General features: G+C 32.5%; 1 long non-coding RNA gene across 2 annotated transcripts in view; it reads right to left on the reverse strand.

Annotated features, from left to right (window-relative positions):
• Nucleotides 1–1157: 1157 nt before the first annotated feature.
• The window catches only part of LOC134715463 (uncharacterized), a 36987-nt gene continuing 14849 nt past the window's right edge, over nt 1158–23295 (reverse strand). For both annotated transcript variants that reach the window (XR_010106720.1, XR_010106719.1), the window contains exons 2-8: nt 22615–22736; nt 20034–20208; nt 16139–16291; nt 13976–14060; nt 13473–13602; nt 3648–3744; nt 1158–2879 (exon numbers count right to left, since the gene is read on the reverse strand). This is a non-coding gene — a long non-coding RNA (uncharacterized LOC134715463). The remainder of the gene's footprint in view (nt 2880–3647; nt 3745–13472; nt 13603–13975; nt 14061–16138; nt 16292–20033; nt 20209–22614; nt 22737–23295) is intronic.

Below are 23295 nucleotides of genomic sequence, written 5' to 3' on the forward strand. Positions count from 1 at the left end.
AACCCTCCCTCCAGACAGTATCAAAGGCTTTTCGCAGATCTATAAATGCTGCAAAAATTTTCTTTTTTTTAGTTTTATATTTGTCTCCAATAGACTTTAATGAGAAGATATGATCTGCTGTTCTAGCTTTTTCTTTGTTGCCAATCTGATTTTCACTTATCAAATTATTGGTGTTAATAAACTTCATAAGTCTAGTGTGTATAATTTTATTGAATAATTTTCCCAAATTAGAAGTCAATGAGATACCTCTATAATTAGAGGGGTCAGATTTGTTCCCCTTTTTATGAATTAAAGTAATCAGACTTTTGTTCCATAATTTTGGGAAGCTGCCTTTCATAAATACTAGGTTGAAAAGTTTTTATAGGGGTTCTAATAATACTGGCATGGTAGCAATACACAGTTAGAAGTTTAGTTTCGCATTATGGCCCCTGTGAATTTTTTAAATATGAAAGTTTTTGTACAATAAAATTGATTTTTAGGTAATTGAAGAATAATATAGCCTTCTTAGTGGGTTTATATGAACATTTAGATTGATTTTAACATGTTTTATAGGCCATTTCAATGATTGACAGTCCGTATTTTCCTATCCGTACCGTTCATAGGTCCATAAATTATTGTAGTGTTTATCAACAAAGATTTTGCGCTCGATCTTTTCAATTCAATTTTATGGAAAAACGAGCAGGAAGACATATGATTTTTTTTGGACCACTTGATAGATATAAACCTATGGATTCAGGAAAGGTATCACTGTAATTCATTGAAATTTTCCTTTAGACCAAATTTTGGAGACTTTTGTGACATGTTCACCCCCCTTTTTTGCTATATTTTGTATCTAAGAAATGCAGATTGTTGCCATGGTTACACCCAAAAGGGATTATATTTCACCCTTATGACCATTAGAAATCAAATCTATGGAAGATTCTCTTTCTACAAGTATATACATGCATAACACACATATAAAGCCTTCTTTGTTAGACAGGAGGGGAAAGGGGGTGTTTAAAAATTATGAGTGTCAATTTTAAGTTTTTTTCCTAACTGTGTATTGCTACCTTATGGCATTTGACAAAGCAAATAATTGCCTTTTTTTCAGACAAACATACCACAAAACTATTGATATTTAGGTTATAGATACAATTCTAAGGAAGAAACAACCTTTAGTATGACAATGTATGTTAGTTTTGTTGTTTATTGTCCTTAGCAACCAATATAGACATTTTGACACATAGACTTGGTTCCGTTATTAATTGATACTTTATTGGCTACCCCTTGGAAAAAAAGATTGTGCATTATGTAGAAACCTTAGAAGGGAACGCTTTATTTTTTTTCATGCGACTAAATCAAATTTATTATTTTAGCAAGTATAAAGTCACAATTTAGCATGAATTAAGCCCAATTTTTTCCCCGCTGTTATAAATAAATTCAGTATTGACTTAATTTTAACCAAGGCCTCGGTATGGTAATACACAACAAAATTGACATTCTAGAGCTTTAAAATAGCTTTAACTTGTAAAAGTTGTCTACTGTTAAGGTTAATTTAGGTTTTTAAACAAGGAAAGACAGGCTTAGAAGGTATAGTTTTAGAAAATTGACTAAAAAAGGAGAAAATGCACTTTGACATAGCATGTTTCATAAAATCACTTTTTTGTTGCATTTCAGTGTCAACTGCTAACCTTCATAAAATATTTATTTCTGAACCGATTTTCAAAACTAGCAGGCGAAAATGCTCGTTTTAACTAGTAGAAAATAGAAATCCATTTAAAGTGGAATTGGGAAAAAAAATGTTAATCCTTAAGGTAGCAATACACAGTTAGAAGTTTAGTTTCGCATTATGGCCCCTGTGAATTTTTTAAATATGAAAGTTTTTGTACAATAAAATTGATTTTTAGGTAATTGAAGAATAATATAGCCTTCTTAGTGGGTTTATATGAACATTTCGATTGATTTTAACATGTTTTATAGGCCATTTCAATGATTGACAGTCCGTATTTTCCTATCCGAACCGTTCATAGGTCCATAAATTATTGTAGTGTTTATCAACAAAGATTTTGCGCTCGATCTTTTCAATTCAATTTTATGGAAAAACGAGCAGGAAGACATATGATTTTTTTTGGACCACTTGATAGATATAAACCTATGGATTCAGGAAAGGTATCACTGTAATTCATTGAAATTTTCCTTTAGACCAAATTTTGGAGACTTTTGTGACATGTTCACCCCCCTTTTTTGCTCTATTTTGTATCTAAGAAATGCAGATTGTTGCCATGGTTACACCCAAAAGGGATTATATTTCACCCTTATGACCATTAGAAATCAAATCTATGGAAGATTCTCTTTCTACAAGTATATACATGCATAACACACATATAAAGCCTTCTTTGTTAGACAGGAGGGGAAAGGGGGTGTTTAAAAATTATGAGTGTCAATTTTAAGTTTTTTTCCTAACTGTGTATTGCTACCTTTTATAGGGGTTCTAATAATACTGGCATACCACATTTAATCATTTCATTAGAAATTAGGTCTTAAGCTGATGATTTACCATTTTTAAGTGTTTTAACTGCATTTAAAATTTCAGCTTGTTTATTAAATTCGTCAGTGGCGGATCCAGAAATTTTCATAAGTGGGGGCCCACTGACTGACCTAAGAGGGGGCCTGCTCCAGTCACGCTTCAGTGATTCCCTATATAAGCAACCAATTTTTTTCCGCCTCTGTTCGTTGTCAGAGTTTCATGTATTTAGATCAACAATATGATACAAAATAAGTATTCTTTAATGCCTGCTTCATTTTGCCTTGCCAAAACAGTCCATGTACTGACATGTGGAATATTCAGCACGAAAGAAGGCTATTGACTTGCCTTTCTCCTATACCAGCATGAATCATGGCTAAAAATAAAAATTAAATTAAGTTTATTATATAAATTTTTTTTTGGTAAGGTAGATGTGTTATGAATATGGGATAACACCAGTTTACTCGGAACTACACAGACTTGGGTTAACTATTACCAATGTTCATTCGGAAGACGACTACGTCATATCAAGGAATTCCGGGGTTTCCCATAGTATATTTGGCAGTCATTACCCAAGTTGTTATCGGACGTCCCCAGTTGACGAGCGGCCTAAAAGATAGCTAATGACTCAAGCTTAGGATTGTGATATTATAGGTAATATATTGCATACACTATCCCTATAAAATCATTACAGATGTATTGGGCATAAATTGAATTCTCATAAAATTACCCTTTAATGAACGATTTCTTAAATATATTTCACCACTATCAATGACTATCCCTTTCTAAAAACTTTTACAGGAAATTTTGTTCACATTAAGTGAAATTTCTATCTATACAACTGCTATACATAAAATTTTCATCTTCAGTAATTCCCGGTAGTGATACACGAATTATACATAAAAAATACATGCATACAATTTGATTGATTGATTGATTGATTATTGTTTAATGCCACTACATGTACATGTTATATGCTTTTTAATGGCAGTCAGTTCTTTTGCTGGACGAAGCCTGAGTTCCTTGAGATAACGCTGATCAAGGTCACAAATTTAGTATATATATATTTACAAAATAAGGTCTACAACACATAGTTGCATTTTTAAATATTATAATGTTCATATGTGTGCTATTAAAAACCTACCTGATGCAAGCTTTGTGTTAGAATCCCAAGTTCTGTTGTGTCTTTTACCAGTTGGCACATGGTTAACAGATCTACAGACAAGGTTTGAACATGGTATCTGGAAACAAAAAATATCATGAACATTAACATTTAAGTGGATGAATGATTTAGATATAATACATATGTGTCAAAGTCAGGCTAGAGCGTGTGATTAGACATTGTCAGAGGATGTCATTTGTTGATGTATATCAAACTTATTTCTTCCCCATTTTTTATATAGATTTTTGTATATAGATTAGGCCATTAGTTTTTTGGTTTGAATTGTTTTAAATTTGTAATTTCAGGCCTTATATAACTAAATGTTGGGTAAAGGGTTTTGCTTATTGTTGAAGGTTGTACATGTACAATGGCCTACAGTTATTCACTGCTATGTCATTTGGTCTCAAGTGGAGGGTTTATTATCTTATTTGGCAATAACACCACATCTTCTTAATGTGAAATATATATAAACATGATGAATGCCTCTTGAAATTAAGGCTGAGATCATTGTACGTAAAGGGGCTTAAAATATACAACAGTTGACTGTTGTCTCAATTTTAAAGCAGCATTATACCTTTAGTTTATAAATATTAATACAGTTTCACCATCAGTAAATGTTACGATTATTCATGTCACAAAAATCTTGATTTTTTTTGAAAATTGTGCACAAACTGAAAATGAAAGTGAAGCAACCTCTCGCCCATACACCTTATCACTATTTGTCAGCCATTACTGGATATCATACAGGTTCCCGTAAAATTTTGACGTCATAAAAGTAATTGTTCTGTGCGTCAAAAGGTCAAGCAGCCGGGTCATCCAGCCGGGTCGGCCAGCCGAGTACGCTAATAGCGATAAGATGTTTTGTCCATATACATGTATATTAGTATACATTAGTATATATTTATGTAGTCCAAATAATTATGACGTCTTGAAAGGCTATTATAATTTTTTTCTTTGACACCTTACATGTTTTCTCTTAGAGCAATTCACTATGCTGTTGAATATTAATCCTCTCAAAATATGTTTGAAGAAATTTTCTTTTTATTTATGAAATTTCAAATGAGAAAAATTGAACCCAATTTTTTTTCTTCACATCCCCCTTTCCCTTATTCCAAAACTGATCTCAATTAAAATTTCTAATGGAGTTTGCAACAATAACTACTCATTTTTAAATACATCATAAAGTATTAAGATGTAAAAAAACTGCTTGTTATCACTGAATGGTAATGATTGTTTTAATCTATCAGTTGGTAGTAAAAAGTGAATATACATTGTATATTGAACTCGTCTAAACATCAACCCAACAATGGTAGATCTGTAAATTTGCTTTTGCAAATTTTTGGTTCTTCCCTCGCCGGGATTCGAACCCATGCTACTGTGATATCGTGACACCAAATTGCCTGCACTGCAGCCGTCCCGCTAGACCACACGACCACCTGGGCTCTCAAAAATGAGCTTTCGGTGGGCATGTGTTACCTTTCCACGTCAGTTTTAATCTAGCGGCGTACTACAGTACATGATATATAAGGCATGAAGATGTTATTGTTACAGATCAGCTAAATTATCTATAGTAAAGGATCCTACAAATTAATGTAAGATACAGTCACAGAAAATAATTATATTCATAAGTACGTCTGAGTCAGTGACAACCCTACAACAGATGTATCCATTGGATCGCCATCAATGATGGTGATACATGGCTGTGTACATAATGTATATACAACTCGTCTAAACATCAACCCAACAATGTTAGATCTGTAAATTTGTTTTTGCAAATTTTTGGTTCTTCCCTCACCCGGATTCGAACCCATGCTACTGTGATATCGTGACACCAAATTGCCTGCACTGCAGCCGTCCCGCTAGACCACACGACCACTATTGTATATAACAAAGATTTAAGTACACAATATTGTGCAATTAGATATTTCTTGCTTACTATTCTGGACTAAGAAAGATAACTCTAGTTAAAAAAATTTGCTACAAATGTATTTCACAATGTTTTGCAATTAGATATTTCTTGCTATTGCGCAATACTGTGCAATTGAAAAGACTTGCTATTGCACAATACTGTGCAATTGAAGATTTCTTGGTATTACACAATACTGTGCAAAGGAAAATTTCTTGCACAATACTTAATATAATAATTTTAGATCCTGATTTGGACCAATTGAAAACTGGGCCCATAATAAAAAATCTAAGTACATGTTTGGATTCAGCATATCAAAGAACCCCAAGAATTCAATTTAAAATCAAACTAAGTTTAATTTTGGACCCTTTGGACTTTAATGTAGACCAATTTGAAAACAGGACCAAAAATTAAGAATCTACACACACAGTTAGATTTGGCATATCAAAGAGCCCCATATAAATTTTTGATGAAATCAAACAAAGTTTAATTTTGGACTACGATTTGGACCAACTTGAAAACTGGGCCAATAATAAAAAAATCTAAGTTCATTTTTAGATTCAGCATATCAAAGAATCCCAAGGATTCAATTTTTGTCAAAATCAAACCAAGTTTAATTTTGGACCCTTTGGACCTTAATGTAGACCAATTTGAAAATGGGACCAAAAATTAAGAATCTACATACAAAGATAGATTCGGCATATCAAAAAAACCCAATTATTCAATTTTTGATGAAATCAAACAAAGTTTAATTTTGGACCCTTTGGGCCCCTTATTCATAAACAGTTAGGACCAAAACTCTGAAAAATCAATACCAACCTTCATTATGTGGTCATAAACCTTGTGTTTAAATTTCATAGATTTCTATATACTTATACTAAAGTTATGGTGCTAAAACCAAGAAAAATGCTTATTTGGGTCCCTTTTTGGCCCCTTATTCCTAAACTGTTAGAATCAAAACTCCTAAAATCAATCCCAACCTTCTTTTTGTGGTCATAAACCTTGTGTCAAAATTTCATAGATTTCTATTTACTTTTACTAAAGTTACTGTGCGAAAAATAAGAAAATGCTTATTTGGGTCCTTTTTGGCCCCTAATTCCTAAAATGTTGAGATCACAACTCCCAAAATCAATCCCAACCTTCCTTTTGTGGTCATAAACCTTGTGTCGAAATTTCATAGATTTCTATTGACTATTACTTAAGTTAGAGTGCGAAAACTAAAAGTATTTGGACGACGACGACGACGCCAACGTGATAGCGATATACGACGAAAAAAATTTCAAATTTTGCGGTCGTATAAAAATTATAATAGCCTTTCAAGACGTCATAATTATTTGGACTAATATTTATGAGGAAATTTTTAGTAGAAAGTGTATTGAGAATCTATGCAAACCATACATAGATTACAGTTGAATGAGAGGCAAGAGCCAGAAACATGGTTTGAAGAAAGAGTTCAGGAATAGATTTTGAGCCATTTTTTTTGGGGGGGAAGGGGGGGATAAGAGTGAGAGATTTAGTAGGGAATCTTATAGTGTTGGTCCCTCTGTTCACTCTCTTTATAAGTTGTTATTGAAATTATAACTAATTGTTTTTTAAATTTTGAACCTCACCTTTAATATAGCAGATAGTCCATAATTAATGGAGGCTGTGGCATGATGCAGTTGGAGAGGCAGGCCACACTTGCTGCATCCTGAAAGTGCATCTGCCAGCACTCCCAACTCAACAATCTGCCTCCCGACCCTCCATGGTTGCTCTCGGGCACTTAAAACTTTCTCTTCTATAATCAACCCTACTTCTACAATGACTGTTTGCTCTGGTTCGTCGCGGTAAATTTAACTCAGTTACTGTAGTCAAATTTAACTCAGTTACTGTAGTCAGTGGCGGATTCAGAGGGGGGTAGAGGGCGTACACCCCCCCCCCTTTTTGCTCAGACTGTTTTTTTTCTTTTTTTTTAAATGATTAATACGACCATTCTTTTCTTATAAAGATATTTTTCGCTGGTATTTACTGACTGTCAAAGTCATGTGATTTGCTTTGGTGGAGTTGATCAGTGCGTTTAAAAAACGTCACTCGGTCATTTTGAAATTCAAATTACAGTAATACACATTGCTTAGGCTGAGGATGTCATGACAATCAGGAAACCTTCAAAGCAACACAGGATTGAGCAAGATCTTATTGACTTCTGTTTCACTATTCCACCAAAAAGAAAGTAATAGTAAATACTCTATAGACTATTATACGCTCATGAAAAAAAAGTTCCACAATATTATTTACCTACGAAAACATGTTTAACCCCAAACACCTCAGCCTTTTTAAAATAACATAGCTGAATAATGATCCCCAGTCAGTATTAGCTCTAGAAAGATTTCAAGATTCAGGTACGAAGCATTGGATTTGAGGAGGCAGTCTGAGATATTTGAGAGAAAACAAATTGACTCTGATTCTTGCCTTAAACAAAAACTCTGGCCGTATCTGGATTGAAAACAATAGTCTTGTCCACTTTTTTGCTACTAAAAACAAAAATTTCCAACAAAATGATTTAGCATTAAATGAACATGATGAATAAAAACGGGCGTATTTTTTTGTTGCTGGGGTTTGCATGTCTGACCGAATTGTCTGTTTCACAGGACTTATATATATTGAATACTTTTTTTCAAGACCAGACTGTAACCTGCCTGGCGGGTGTGACCTTTATGTCTCCATTTGTCGACTGTCATTCATAACTTCGTTGTCATTTCAGACACTTTCGTAGTCTTTGGTGGATTTGGAACCCCCTCACTTCGGTTCCCTTAGTTGTGTTGGGTGAAACATAATTAATCAGACATTTTGATAAAAACTACTTGTTTGTCTTTTTTAACTCGTGTCGGTCGTATTGTAAATTTCATCGAATTTCCATGTCTATTTTTTACTGACAAGTCCTACATCAAATATATAAGTACATAGCTTTAGATCAATACTATCATTTTATGATAGACAATTTTAAAAAAGGGAAAATACAACATAAAAAATGTCCAACCCTTACACTTTACAGCAACTATAAAATATGCATGCCCCACACCAGGAACGGTTTAAATAGTGCATATTACACTTACTTTAATGTTTTTTAGCCCAAAAAAGGTCCCAAAATTTTAAAAGTTAAAATCTTCGCCCCCCCTTTCAAAAATCCTGGATCCGCCCCTGGTAGTTATGGTCATTATGAGGTTGTTTTCGCTCATATGCTTCATCTGTTATATCTTTATCCTTATTGAAATAACGTATCAGACCCTCGCTTGTTTTCCCCATTCTTAATTTCACCAGACTTCTTTTAAAATATGATTTCTTGTTCACCTTCCCCATGTTTGTTTATGTTGTTGTCTGCAGTGTGCTGAAAATGAGATCAACTACGTCATATACGTTGTAAAACATTTTAATATTTTTTAAGTTATTCAGATACATTTTCTCGTCAGTTTCATTTCTATTATGTCTTATTGATTACAGATAATGAATAAAAATGTCGATACTAACTTTAAATGATACTGAACGTTTACATCTTTTAAACCAGATGCTCCGCAGGGCGTAGCTTTATACGACCGCAGAGGTTGAACCCTGAACGGTTGGGGCAAGTATGGACACAACATTCAAGCTGGATTCCGCTCTAAATTTGGATTGTGATTAAATAGTTGACACAGCATAGGTTTCTGACACAGAATGAATGTATTCAAATGAACTTAAAATTTTTGTTTTCTCTTAGAGCAATTCACTATGCTGTTGAATATTAATCCTCTCAAAAAAATGTTTGAAGACATTTTCTTTTTATTTATGAAATTTCAAATGAGAAAAATTTAACCCAATTTTTTATTCACATCCCCCTTTCCCTTATTCCAAAACTAATTTCAATTAAAATATTCTAATGGAGTTTGCAACAATTACTACTCATTTAAAAACATGATGTAAAAAAACTGCTTGTTATCACTGAATGGTAAAGATTATTTAAATTTATCAGTTGGTAGTAAAAAGTGAATATACATTGTATATTGTATATAACAAAGATTTAAGTTGATTTTGGACAAAGAAAGATAACTCCAATTAAAAAAAATCTTGCAGATATTTTTTGCTTACTATACTGGACAAAGAAAGATAACTCTTAATTAAAAAAAAATTTGCTATTTCACAATATTGTGAAATTAGATATTTCTTGCCATTGCACAATACTGTGCAATTGAAAAGACTTGCTATTGCACAATACTTAATATAATAATTTAAGATCCTGATTTGGACCAACTTGAAAACTGGGCCCATAATCAAAAATCTAAGTACATGTTTAGATTCAGCATATCAAAGAGGCCCAAGAATTTAATTTTTGTTAAAATCAAACTTAGTTTAATTTTGGACCCTTTGCACTTTAATTTAGACCAATTTTAAAACTGGACCAAAAATTAAGAATCTACATACACAGTTAGATTTGGCATATCAAAGAACCCCAATTATTCAATTTTTGATGAAATCAAACAATGTTTAATTTTGGACCCCGATTTGGGCCAACTTGAAAACTGGGCCAATAATCAAAAATCGAAGTACATTTTTAGATTCAGCATATCAAAGAACCCCAAGGATTCAATTTTTGTTAAAATCAAACTAAGTTTAATTTTGGACCCTTTGGACCTTAATGTAGACCAATTTGAAAACGGGACCAAAAATTAAGAATCTACATACACAGTTAGATTCGGCATATTAAAGAACCCCAATTATTCAATTTTGATGAAATCAAACAAAGTTTAATTTTGGACCCTTTGGGCCCCTTTTTCCTTAACTGTTGGGACCAAAACTTCCAAAATCAATACCAACCTTCCTTTTATAGTCATAAACCTTGTGTTTAAATTTCATAGATTTCTATTTACTTATACTAACGCTATGGTGCGAAAACCAAGAAAAATGCTTATTTGGGTCCCTTTTTGGCCCCTAATTCCTAAACTGTTGGGACCGAAACTCCCAAAATCAATACCAACCTTCCTTTTGTGGTCATAAACATTGTGTTTAAATTTCATTGATTTCTATTTACTTTAACTAAAGTTATTGTGCGAAAACCAAGGATAATGCTTATTTGGGCCCTTTTTTGGCCCCTAATTCCTAAACTGTTGAAACCAAAACTCCCATAATCAATCCCAACCTTTATTTTGTGGTTATAAACCTTGTGTCAAAATTTCATAGATTTCTATTAACTTAAACTAAAGTTATAGTGCGAAAACCAAGAAAATGCTTATTTGGGCCCTTTTTGGCCCCTAATTCCTAAAATGTTGGGACCAAAACTCCCAAAATCAATACCAGCCTTCCTTTTATGGTCATAAACCTTGTGTTAAAATTTCATAGATTTCTATTCACTTTAACTAAAGTTAGAGTGCGAAAACTAAAAGTATTCGGACGACGACGACGACGACGACGACGACGACGACGACGACGCCAACGTGATAGCAATATACGACGAAAATTTTTTCAAAATTTGCGGTCGTATAAAAATCAGAAAGAGTTATCTCCGGTACACCGTGCCGATTTCTGTCAAAAAAGCTCACCTAAGTACATCCTTAATGTTATTTCCCAGTGCAGGTATTTGTTGACAACACATATATATTGAAAAACCCAACCTGATATCTATGTTGGACATCGTGAAGGATTTTCTTATTTGCTGTGAACATAATTTTATCTTGTATGTTATTATTTATAATAACACTTTTAACATTAAATTTCAGTATTAAAAGTTTAAATTGAGTGATTTTGTATTAAAAATGTATTATTGACGGAAGCACACATTATTTTCCCTCTGTTAGCCTCTGACAGTCTGATAGCTTTTGACTACGTCACATAGTTACCGGTGTTATGATGATGTTTTTGAGGTTCCAATTGGGGATAAAAACGTTGTATATACCCGGGCAGTTTCCTGAATATATACTGACATCTCTGTGTTGTTATCCAATCAAACCTCGTCACATTTGTAATTCGTAATATAAGGATTTATGTGGTCAGTTAAACACCGTACACAACACTTTTTTAGGGTTAAAATATAAAAAAATAACATATGTATGAAAGATTTCAATGCCAATTATTGAAACAGCTATACTTATAACGCACACACATTGACCTTCTATCAGAAAAAGAGTTGCAATAAATATAGATTTATATCGGATGAGACTAGGGCCAACTTCTTTGACAAGTATTTGCAGATGCTTTTACATTGTTTTAGTAATCTCTCATGTTTTGGGAAAATAATGAGACATCTCTAACCATCAACCTACCACCAAATCATTTCTTAAAACAGCAATTATTTTTAGATTGAAGTACACATTGATATTATGCGAACAAAACAAAGATTTTCGTTACCGATTAAGATCAAAATCGCTCTTGCTCGCTCGGTTAGTACCTATATCTGCTGTATGATGATACATGTGGTGCTTATATTTTTAAAGTTATGGTGTACTGTAAATGAAGAAATTATTGCGTGCATTTATTATTGCGATTTTGTCATTTTAAACTAAAATGCGATTTTAATGTTTGCAATTTTCAGAAAAAATCCTGTCTAGTTCATACAAAAAATTTCAAAATGCCAGTTTTAATTATTTAGATCATAATCCATTCACAATATTGGCAATAATAAAAACCTTGCAATAATTTCTGAATTGACAGTAATTATTATTGAGACTAGAACACACCCATGATATCGCGGGTCCGTGCCTGAATTAAAGTATATAACTATGTGCAAGCCTTATTTTAGTATTAGTATTGTCATCTGATAAAGTCATGCCTACACAGTTTTCTCTGCTTTCAAATTTTTCTGTTTGAACCGTTCGAATTGGAACTTATCAATTGTTGGTAATATTAATTATTTGGAAAACAAACGGTCCAGGAATGGAGTATTTTTTAATCAACAGCATTGTCCTATATTAGTTATAAATAAAATTGAATTCTTTGATTCGCTGTTTTACGTCATACCCGTTAACAAATTGAATAATGTACCTATACGCCTTATTTTTAGTCCAGATTTTTAGTATTCGTATTGTTATTTTAGAAAGTCATACTGATTAAAATACTACAATAGGTAACAATTTGACAATTTAGTAGTGTCAATCCTGTGATTATGACCCGTGTATTAAATTAATCCTGAATACACCGTTTGGTGGTGTGCCTTTCAGATGCGGAACGTACAGATAAGGTAAAAGGTAACAGGTGAATATACTATTGGTATCGGTATCGGACTCCACTCAGAACTTCTTAATTATTGGCAATATTAACAACATGGAAAACAAAAGGGCCTTGAGTGATGTAATTTTTAATCTACACCTTTGTACTATATTAGTTATATATAAAGTTGAATTCTTTGATTCGTCGTTATTACGTGATGACGGCTGACAAATTGGACCTCGTAATTTTAGTATTATAGATAACTTCTCTTATATCACATCATGCTTCAATTGTAGAACAGTTAATATACTAAATTTTAAATTAGAGGTACACCACCTATTCTTGGTCCTCTTTCCTATCCACATTGAAATTATCACTTCAAAACATTTCATGGAGGTAACATCAATATACCTGTATCTATACAACAGATTGTACTGCACTGATTAATGAAGTTTTTTGATAACCTAATAGGGCACTTCATATCTGAGAAACAAGCTATATATGTCTACATTTTTAGAATTCAATCATATACTTATGTGTAATCAAAAATTATCAATAAATTGTAGTGAGGTGAGACTTTTATTTTGTCCTTGTTGAGACTTTAATGAGACTTTGAGATGAAGAATCGCAATAAAAGAGCTGTTCCTTTGCTTTTTTGTGTTTTTTGTTGTACATGTACTGGATACCCCATATTCTTTGTTTTTTATAAGGCTGTCACTAAATTGACTATAAATTATATGCCATGATTTTACCTTTCTTTTAAATCTGTCATGTTTGAATTGAACTAAGGAGCTATTCTTCTTTTGCCAGTCTCTTTCTGTCAATCCTTTGTCCAACTCTAACAAAGATTGTGCCTGGTGACAGTAATGCTTTCTTGTTAACCTAAAACAAGGTAAACTAGTGTTTTAGATGACAAAAAACATAACCCTCCCTTTAAATTCTATATTTGAACTTTAGATGGGGTCACATGAAGGTCAACCACACACTGCTTTATATTTAAACAATTTAAAACCAAATTAGCATCATTCATGTAGTGGACAAGCATTGCTGCGAAAAAATTAATTGAAAAAATTAAGTCCAATTTGAACTTTGTAAGGTCATTCGTATCAAATTCAGCAAAAATCACTGTATTAGTTATGAATAGTTTGTTTAGAAACTGAAATTGACAGGTCAAAAACATTATACTATGTTTATGTTACATAGGGTAAAATGAAAGAGGAAATACACAGTATTTATAATAGCTGTAACACAATACCTTGTTAACCCAGGTATAACCTTCATTCTTCTAAAGAACTGCAGCTGAAACTCTTGCTTTTAATGAACTGGTTCCACCATATGATCTACAAAAAGAAATTTCACAAATTTCAGTCATTTCACAGTTAATATTGTAAAGTAGATGTCAGAAGATTAAACTAGCTAAAACCAGTGAAACTACAAGCTACTGCTCACTGATGATATCCCGCAGCAAGTGGATAATTTTAAAAGCTTAAAAATTTGCAAGTGTTCGGTAAACAGGAAGTTGTTGAGTGATAAATCTGAAAACGCATCACACAATAAAACAGACTAATATATAACCTGAAACTAAATTTCAGAAATCTTTGTATTGTAGTTCTTCAGAAAAATGTGACGAAAGTTTTCAACTTGGCTATTATGTGTAAAATCATACAAGAGTTTGGTAAACAGGAAATTGTTCAGCGATTAATCTGAAAAGGCATCAAACGGTTAAAGCAGACTTATGTAGACCCTGAAACCAAATTTCAGAAATCCTTGTATTGTAGTTCCTAAGACAAATGTAACGAAAAATATTCACTGACAGACAGTCAATGGTAAAACAGGTTACCCCTCTTTTTTCAAAGCAGAGCGGGGTATAATTATTATTCTGACATGACGTCCTTCAAATGCTTTGAGTACACACCCTTGGTAAAATATGAATATATTGTTTGGGCTGTTCCTATCAGACTCCCACGTCATATGCTTTTTTATGAATGAGCTACCCGACATCATAGACAATGTCAGAATATTAGCATTTTACGGGAAACTACACACTTGTGAAAGCGAAAATCATCACAACAAGGAAACACAAACAAACGATGCTAAGATGTGTTATATAAGCAATTTTTGTATACATATAAGACATTTATGTAAAATAGTCATTTAAATTCATCCAAACATATATAAAAATGTTATTGTAAATAGTTTAAGCATGTCAATAATTCAGTTTGCTCGGTTCTTTTACTTCAATTTGATAGTGCGTTTAATTATGGGAACAGCAAATAATGCAATCACCTAGAGCGCTTTAATCCAAAACAATTGCCGTATTTGTCTTATTAGAATCTAAATAATGTCATGGGGGGGCTTGAATATATTGTGATTCTACCACGGGTTGTCCCTTTATGTCAATATTTTACCCCTTGCTATCACTCAGGGTAAAATGTTTGTCATAAAGGGCCAACCTGTGGTAAAATCACAATATATTGGAGCCGCCATGAATTATTTCTTAATTATGAAACTTTTTGAATTGTTCACTTTTGTTTCATCAGATCTCATATTAGTTTTTGGATTTTTAAATTATATCTTTTAAGGTTTTGCCACCTCCCATCCCTGCCCCCCTCATATCACAATTTAATTTAATAAAGTAAAACTTAAGTTCATATTTAACTGTTTGCACTGTTGGTTATTTTTTGTTTATCCGATATCAAAATGAAGGATTGTTTTTTTAATTAAATCAAATATGTAATAAAAAATATACCTTCATGTGCTACTTTTTGGTTAAATGAGGTTGAAATTTTGTATATTTGCTCAATATTCGGATTTGTGGCCGTTTTTTTCCTTTCAAAAGTAAGGCATAACTTTTTTTGTTAAGATAAACACAAATTGTTTTTTGTTAAATAATTTGAAATTTCTTTATTTTATACGTATCCTAAAAATTTATGCATTTTTTTTCAGAAATAATCATATTTATCAAATGGTCATGAATTGAGAAAAAAAAGTAATTTTTTTATGTATCCTTATCAAAATTAAAAACATTGCACTATTTACAGTTTTATGAAATTTGATCCACTAAATTTCCTGCAAAATGAAACAAAATGTTGTTTTAAAAAATAGGGGTCCATGCACTTGTTTTCAAATTAAATCAGTTTGAATGATAAAAATCCGTCAAAAAATGCATCTTTTCCCGATATGTCACAGTTTGGCGTTGCGAAAATAACATTTTACCTTAGCAACGTCATTACCTCCCCTGTAACTGTATCATATGCCCTTGAGAATATGCTAATGATCATAGTTTTAGAAAAAATAGTCAATTTTCATTTGACGGACAATCAGCAATCATCTCCCTTCAAAAATGAAAGACTTCTTTTTTGTATGAAAGGTTATAATCAATGTTTTTTAGTACTGACCTATTTTTTTTTAGCCTTACTTGCCACTATATTGTTGAAATTTTCATTGCTCTGTTTTGAGCCTAAATCTACAAGTTGGCTTGATCTCTTTTTGTAAATTTTTCGTCACTGTCTCTAAGTGCTTACGCAGGTTTGCATTTGTCAATGGTTCACCTTTTTGGAGATGTTTATATCTGAAATGATATAAAAGAAAATAGTTGAATTGTTACACATTATATATATGTTGATTTATGGCAATGGTTCAAACAGATCTTAACTGTATAATTTTGATTACCATTTAGTTACATATTTGATTATTCCTAAAGCTGCTGAACTCTGTGTTATTTATTGTATTAAAATGAATTTTTTTATATCAAGGATTTTGATCGGACAAAATCACATATATTCCAGGGGTAAAACTGATGATTTACCTGTCAGATTTTTTTTTGCACTGTGCCTCAGAAGACATTTGAAAATTATAAATACAAAAATATCTTAGAGAAATTGAGAGTTGACATAAAAAAAAACTGTGTTGTATTTGAATATTTGCTCTTACATGTACACTTTTTATGTCACCAGAAAACTCATTTTGTGATAATAATATCACAGCTGGAATACTCCATTGGAAAGTATACTAGTACTTTGGATTCATTATTATTCGTTGGATACCAATTTTCATGGTTTACATGGGTACATATGATGAACAAATTGTGAAAAAAGTCTTTAAAGGGCAATAACTCCTAAAGGGGTCAATTGACAATTTTGGTCAAATTGACTTATTTGTAGATCTTACTTTGCTTAACATTTTTGCTATTAACAGTTTATCTGTATCTATAATAATATTCAAGATAATAACCAAAAACTGCAAAATTTCTATAAAATCATCAATTCAGGGGCATTATACCTGAAAAACCAGTTACCCAATTCGGCTGAGAATTTCAGGACAGCTAGACCTTGACCTAATAAATACTTTAACTTCTTGTCTTATTTGCTCTAAATGCTGGAGTTTTTGAGATATAAGCCAAAAACTGCATTTTACCCTGTGTTCTATTTTTAGCCATGACGGCCATGTTTTTTGACGAAATAGAAAATATTCTATAAACCCTATTGATCATTCAGTTGAAGTTTGGTTGAATTTGGTTGAGTAGTTTTAGAAGAGAAGATTTTTTAAAGTTAGCAAATATGATGAACAAATTGTGAAAAATTGTCATTAAAGGACAATAATCCCTTACTAATATTTCTTACAGATAGTAATTGAACTAATTTGAAGGTAGATGGGTTTCTATAATAATATATCTTGATATATTAACAGTTGTTGGCATGACACAGGTTATGTTCTTCTCATAAATGTTATGATGGTATGATACTAAACCCCTAACGGGAAGGACTGTGCCTGATGTTGATCATAATCTTTCAGTCAGTTTAATTGAAGTCTGGAGCTGGCATGTCAGTTAACTGCTAGTAGTCTGTTGTCATTTATGTTTTATTGTCATTTTGTTTATTTTCTTTGGTTACATCTTCTGACATCAGACTCGGACTTCTCTTGAACTGAATTTTAATGTGCGTATTGTTATGCGTTTACTTTTCTTCATCGGTTAGAGGTAAAGGGGGAGGGTTGAGATCTCACAAACATGTTTAACCCCGCCGCATTTTTGCGCCTGTCCCAAGTCAGGAGCCTCTGACCTTAGTTAGTCTTGTATTATTTTTATTTTAGTTTCTTGTGTACAATTTGGAAATTAGTATTGCGTTCATTATCACTGAACTAGTATATATTTGTTTAGGGGCCAGCTGAAGGACCCCTCTGGGTGCGGGAATTTCTCGCTACATTGAAGACCTGTTGGTGACCTTCTGCTGTTGTTTTTTTATTTGGTCGGGTTGTTGTCTCTTTGACACATTCCCCATTTCCATTCTCAATTTTACTTCCGACATTTACATATTTATCACACTCTAATATAAAATGATATTCGTCTTCGATTACTTTCTTGTATAAGAATCATCTTTTTGTGGATTGTCTAAGTCAACTAATTGTTCCTTCCCTTTTGTTTTACTTTCAATGTTGTCATTCTTTTTCATTTGTCGAAACTGCAACTATTGTCGCAAAAGTGAGACATAGGTTAAAGCTTTTAGAATTTTAATAATTTCTCAAAATATCCTGGATTTCTACCAAGCTTCGACAGAAGCTTGTCTATGATCATAAGATAATACTCATAAGTAAAGTTTGTAAAAAAATCCTTTTTCATATGTTCCTTTAAAAATGGACTTCTTTTTCCCCTAGTTAATAGTACATATACTCTGCAGGTTGGTTTTTTTACACATTGATAAGATTTCATAAACTATCCTGGATTTTAACCAAATTTGGACAGAAGCTTCTTACAGTATTTGCCAAAAGTTAGTTTCTGGAGGATTTTTTTTATATTTTTTCCCATTTTTGTTGAGCCTGCGACTAACAGCAAAAGTAGACGAGATACTGGTTCCACGAAACCTTACAATTTTAAATCTGTATACATCGGTAGTATATCTCCAGCTAGGGGGTGAATTGTAGGTCACATGCATACATATTCATTGAGGTCCAATTATTCACTTGCAAGTGCACCAGTACCAGATTGACTGCTAAAATATAATTTCACTATATCATTTTCATTAATGATTGAACAAAAAAAAAAATCAAATTTTATTTTCGTAGCTAATGCTCCTATAACAAAAAGGTACATTTTAGGCATAACTTTTGATCAGCTGACCATATTACAACATTGTTTTTACAGTTAGTAAATAGGTGTAAAAATTCATTTTAAAATTAGTAATTACTGGTAATAACTGGGCCGTTTCAGGAATTACTTGTATTTACTAAGTGCTTTGGGGATTACATGTAATTCCTAAATTTTAGTTATTACATGTAATTCCTAATTTCACCTATTTACTGCAACATATATACACCAGACGCATGTTTTGTCTACAAAGACTCATCAGTGACACTTGAATCCCAAAAAGTTGAAAAGGCCAAATAAAGTACGAAGTTAAAGAGCATTGAGGACCAAAATTGCTAAAAGTTTTGCCAAATACAGCTAAGGTAATCTATGCCTGAGGTAGAAAAGCCTTAGTATTTCAAAAAAAAATAATTTAGTTTTGTAAACAGGTAATTTATAAATATAACCATATCAATGATAATTCATGTCAGCACACAAAAGTGATGACTACTGGGCTGGTGATACCCTTGGGGAAATAAATCTCCACCAACAGTGGCATTGACCCAGTGGTCGTAAATAAACTCATCATAGATACCAGGACTAAATTTTTGTATACCCCAGACGCCCATTAAAATAGTAGCTGAGAATTGGACCTTAAATCAGGCGGTTAGTTTTCTCATTTGAATTGTTTGACATTGCCATTTTTTAGCCTTTCATAGCGGACTATGCAATATTGGATTTGCTCATTGTTGAAGGCTGTACAGTGAACTACAGTTGTTAATTTCTTTGTGATTTGTCTCTTGTGGAGAGCTGTCTCATTGGCAATCATTTCACATCTTCTTTTTTATACATAACACATTACTGAAGGATAGAATGGCCTATTTTTTAGTGAACCCCAATGTACAGTTCTACTAGTTTTTCCTATGGTTAATCTTTTGACCAAGTATATTGGTCTACAACGTAAAGAAGGTTGGATATGGACCTGAACCTAAAAACTTAACCAAGATCGGGAGGAAAGGACAGACATACAGAGGGACAGGGGTGAACCTATATGTACCTATCATTTTCATAGTTGAAACCTACATAGTTATTTTGGACAAGTTTATTGATGTGTAAAGTGACAGAATTAAATAACACACATGTCCTTCTAGCTTGATTCAGTTTATATAAGCAACTCGGTAGCATTTACACATCAATAAACTCCTCCATTGCTATTTCTACTTGTTTAGTATTGCTGATGTTGACTTGATACCTGTGTTACTGTTACATTGACAACCAGCGCCTCTTTTTTGCCAATCAGCTTCAAAACTGCATTCCAATTCATCACTAGGAGAACTAGCTTTTTCTTCGGCACTGGCAGTTTTGCAGGAATCAGATGCCTCATCCATAAGTGACAATGCTATACATTTCTCCTTCTTTTTCAGTGTCTTAAGAACAGGAAGGGATATATGTTAAATGTGCTGTGAAAATTCACAACATGATCAGGACCCATTTCAAAGTGCATCATTGCTGAAATCATTGTGAATTACTTTGATGATTAATTTTTACTATCTACATACTGCATATCATATCTTTATCAGTTAAATCAATTAAAATTCTATAAATGAGCAGGTGACAATTGATGGCACTATATTACCTAGTGAGGAGACACAACTCAATGTCATAATTCATTATGACTTTCTTAATATTCAAGCAGAAATACAAAGAAAATACAACTTCCTTACTTAAAATCAATTTACTACACAGTATCGAAATTTAAACACCCTACACCCATGTCATGATTTGAAAGAAACTACTTAAAAACCAGATGCTCCGCAGGGCGTAGCTTTATACGACCGCAGAGGTTGAACCCTGAACAGTTTGGGCAAGTATGGACACAACATTCAAGCTGGATTCCGCTCTAAATTTGGATTGTGATTAAATAGTTGACACAGCATAGGTTTCTGACACAGAATGAATGTATTCAAATGAACTTAAAATTTTTGTTTTCTCTTAGAGCAATTCACTATGCTGTTGAATATTAATCCTCTCAAAAAAATGTTTGAAGAAATTTTCTTTTTATTTATGAAATTTCAAATGAGAAAAATTGAACCCAATTTTTTAATCACATCCCCCTTTCCCTTATTCCAAAACTAATTCCAATTAAAATATTCTAATGGAGTTTGCAACAATTACTACTCATTTAAATACATCATAAAATATTAAGATGTAAAAAAACTGCTTGTTATCACTGAATGGTAAAGATTATTTAAATTTATCAGTTGGTAGTAAAAAGTGAATATACATTGTATATTGTATATAACAAAGATTTAAGTTGATTCTGAACAAAGAAAGATAACTCCAATTAAAAAAAAACTTGCAGATATTTCTTGCTTACTTTACTGGACAAAGAAAGATAACTCTTAATTAAAAAAAAATTTGCTATTTCACAATATTGTGAAATTAGATATTTCTTGCCATTGCACAATACTGTGCAATTGAAAAGACTTGCTATTGCACAATACTTAATATAATAATTTTAGATCCTGATATGGACCAACTTGAAAACTGGGCCCATAATCAAAAATCTAAGTACATGTTTAGATTCAGCATATCAAAGAGGCACAAGAATTTGATTTTTGTTAAAATCAAACTTAGTTTAATTTTGGACCCTTTGCACTTTAATTTAGACCAATTTTAAAACTGGACCAAAAATTAAGAATCTACATACACAGTTAGATTTGGCATATCAAAGAACCCCAATTATTCAATTTTTGATGAAATCAAACAATGTTTAATTTTGGACCTCGATTTGGGCCAACTTGAAAACTGGGCCAATAATCAAAAATCTAAGTACATTTTTAGATTCAGCATATCAAAGAACCCCAAGGTTTCATTTTTTGTTAAAATCAAACTAAGTTTAATTTTGGACCCTTTGGACCTTAATGTAGACCAATTTGAAAACGGGACCAAAAATTAAGAATCTACATACACAGTTAGATTCGGCATTTTAAAGAACCCCAATTATTCAATTTTGATGAACTCAAACAAAGTTTAATTTTGGACCCTTTGGGCCCCTTTTTCCTTAACTGTTGGGACCAAAACTCCCAAAATCAATACCAACCTTCCTTTTATAGTCATAAACCTTGTGTTTAAATTTCATAGATTTCTATTTACTTATACTAACGCTATGGTGCTAAAACCAAGAAAAATGCTTATTTGGGTCCCTTTTTGGCCCCTAATTCCTAAACTGTTGGGACCGAAACTCCCAAAATCAATACCAACCTTCCTTTTGTGGTCATAAACATTGTGTTTAAATTTCATTGATTTCTATTTACTTTAACTAAAGTTATTGTGCGAAAACCAAGAATAATGCTTATTTGTGCCCTTTTTTGGCCCCTAATTCCTAAACTGTTGAAACCAAAACTCCCAAAATCAATCCCAACCTTTCTTTTGTGGTCATAAACCTTGTGTCAAAATTTCATAGATTTCTATTAACTTAAACTAAAGTTATAGTGCGAAAACCAAGAAAATGCTTATTTGGGCCCTTTTTGGCCCCTAATTCCTAAAATATTGGGACCAAAACTCCCAAAATCAATACCAGCCTTCCTTTTATGGTCATAAACCTTGTGTTGAAATTTCATAGATTTCTATTCACTTTTACTTAAGTTAGAGTGCGAAAACTAAAAGTATTCGGACGACGACGACGACGACGACGACGACGACGACGACGACGACGCCAACGTGATAGCAATATACGACGAAAATTTTTTCAAAATTTGCGGTCGTATAAAAACCATTTACATGTCAGAATAATAAATGAAATTCAAAATATTAAAGCTTTTTGCACTTACCAAGAGCTACTTTTGAGTTGATATCAAATGCTCTATTCTGATTCCTCTGTAGATACCAGTTTCATACCAGAGCATATCTGACAATTACCATCTACAAAAGACTACCTAGACCAAAGTGGTACCTGTAAGATAAAAATATGATATAGTTATTACACTGAATGGTTGCTCATCATTTTGTTTTATTGTGAGACCAAACTTAAAATATATGTTGTTTCCCCCTTTCAGACCAATACTTTATTTACTGGGAATGCGTAAGTACTTGGTAGGTACATATGCAAAAATGTACCTGAAGGTTCATGTAGGAAAAATATCTTGTTTTGTATTTATGAAAGGAAACTTACAAAAATGTCAGGAGATTTACATTTTGATTTTCTATCAATAGAATTGAAAGAAAACAACTATTTCTATCTAATAGAATGTCAAACCATTTTTTTTTAGAAGGGACATTTTTCTTGGGTACCCAGTAGGTTGCATTCAGGGGCCTAGCTAGGTATTCAGTCAACTGTAGGCAACACTATGCAGGGGATCTGGGGCCGCTGAAGGCCTCCAGTAGGGTAGGGTGTTCAGGGGGGCAAAGCCCCACGACGGAAAACGTTTTTTAGCTTTTTAGCTGCAAAATTTTATGTACTAAAATATTAAAATTAGTGGTTATTTAATCATGAAAATTATGATATACATGAT

Source organism: Mytilus trossulus, chromosome 4 (genome assembly GCF_036588685.1).
Source record: "Mytilus trossulus isolate FHL-02 chromosome 4, PNRI_Mtr1.1.1.hap1, whole genome shotgun sequence".
NCBI classification, from domain to species: domain Eukaryota; kingdom Metazoa; phylum Mollusca; class Bivalvia; order Mytilida; family Mytilidae; genus Mytilus; species Mytilus trossulus.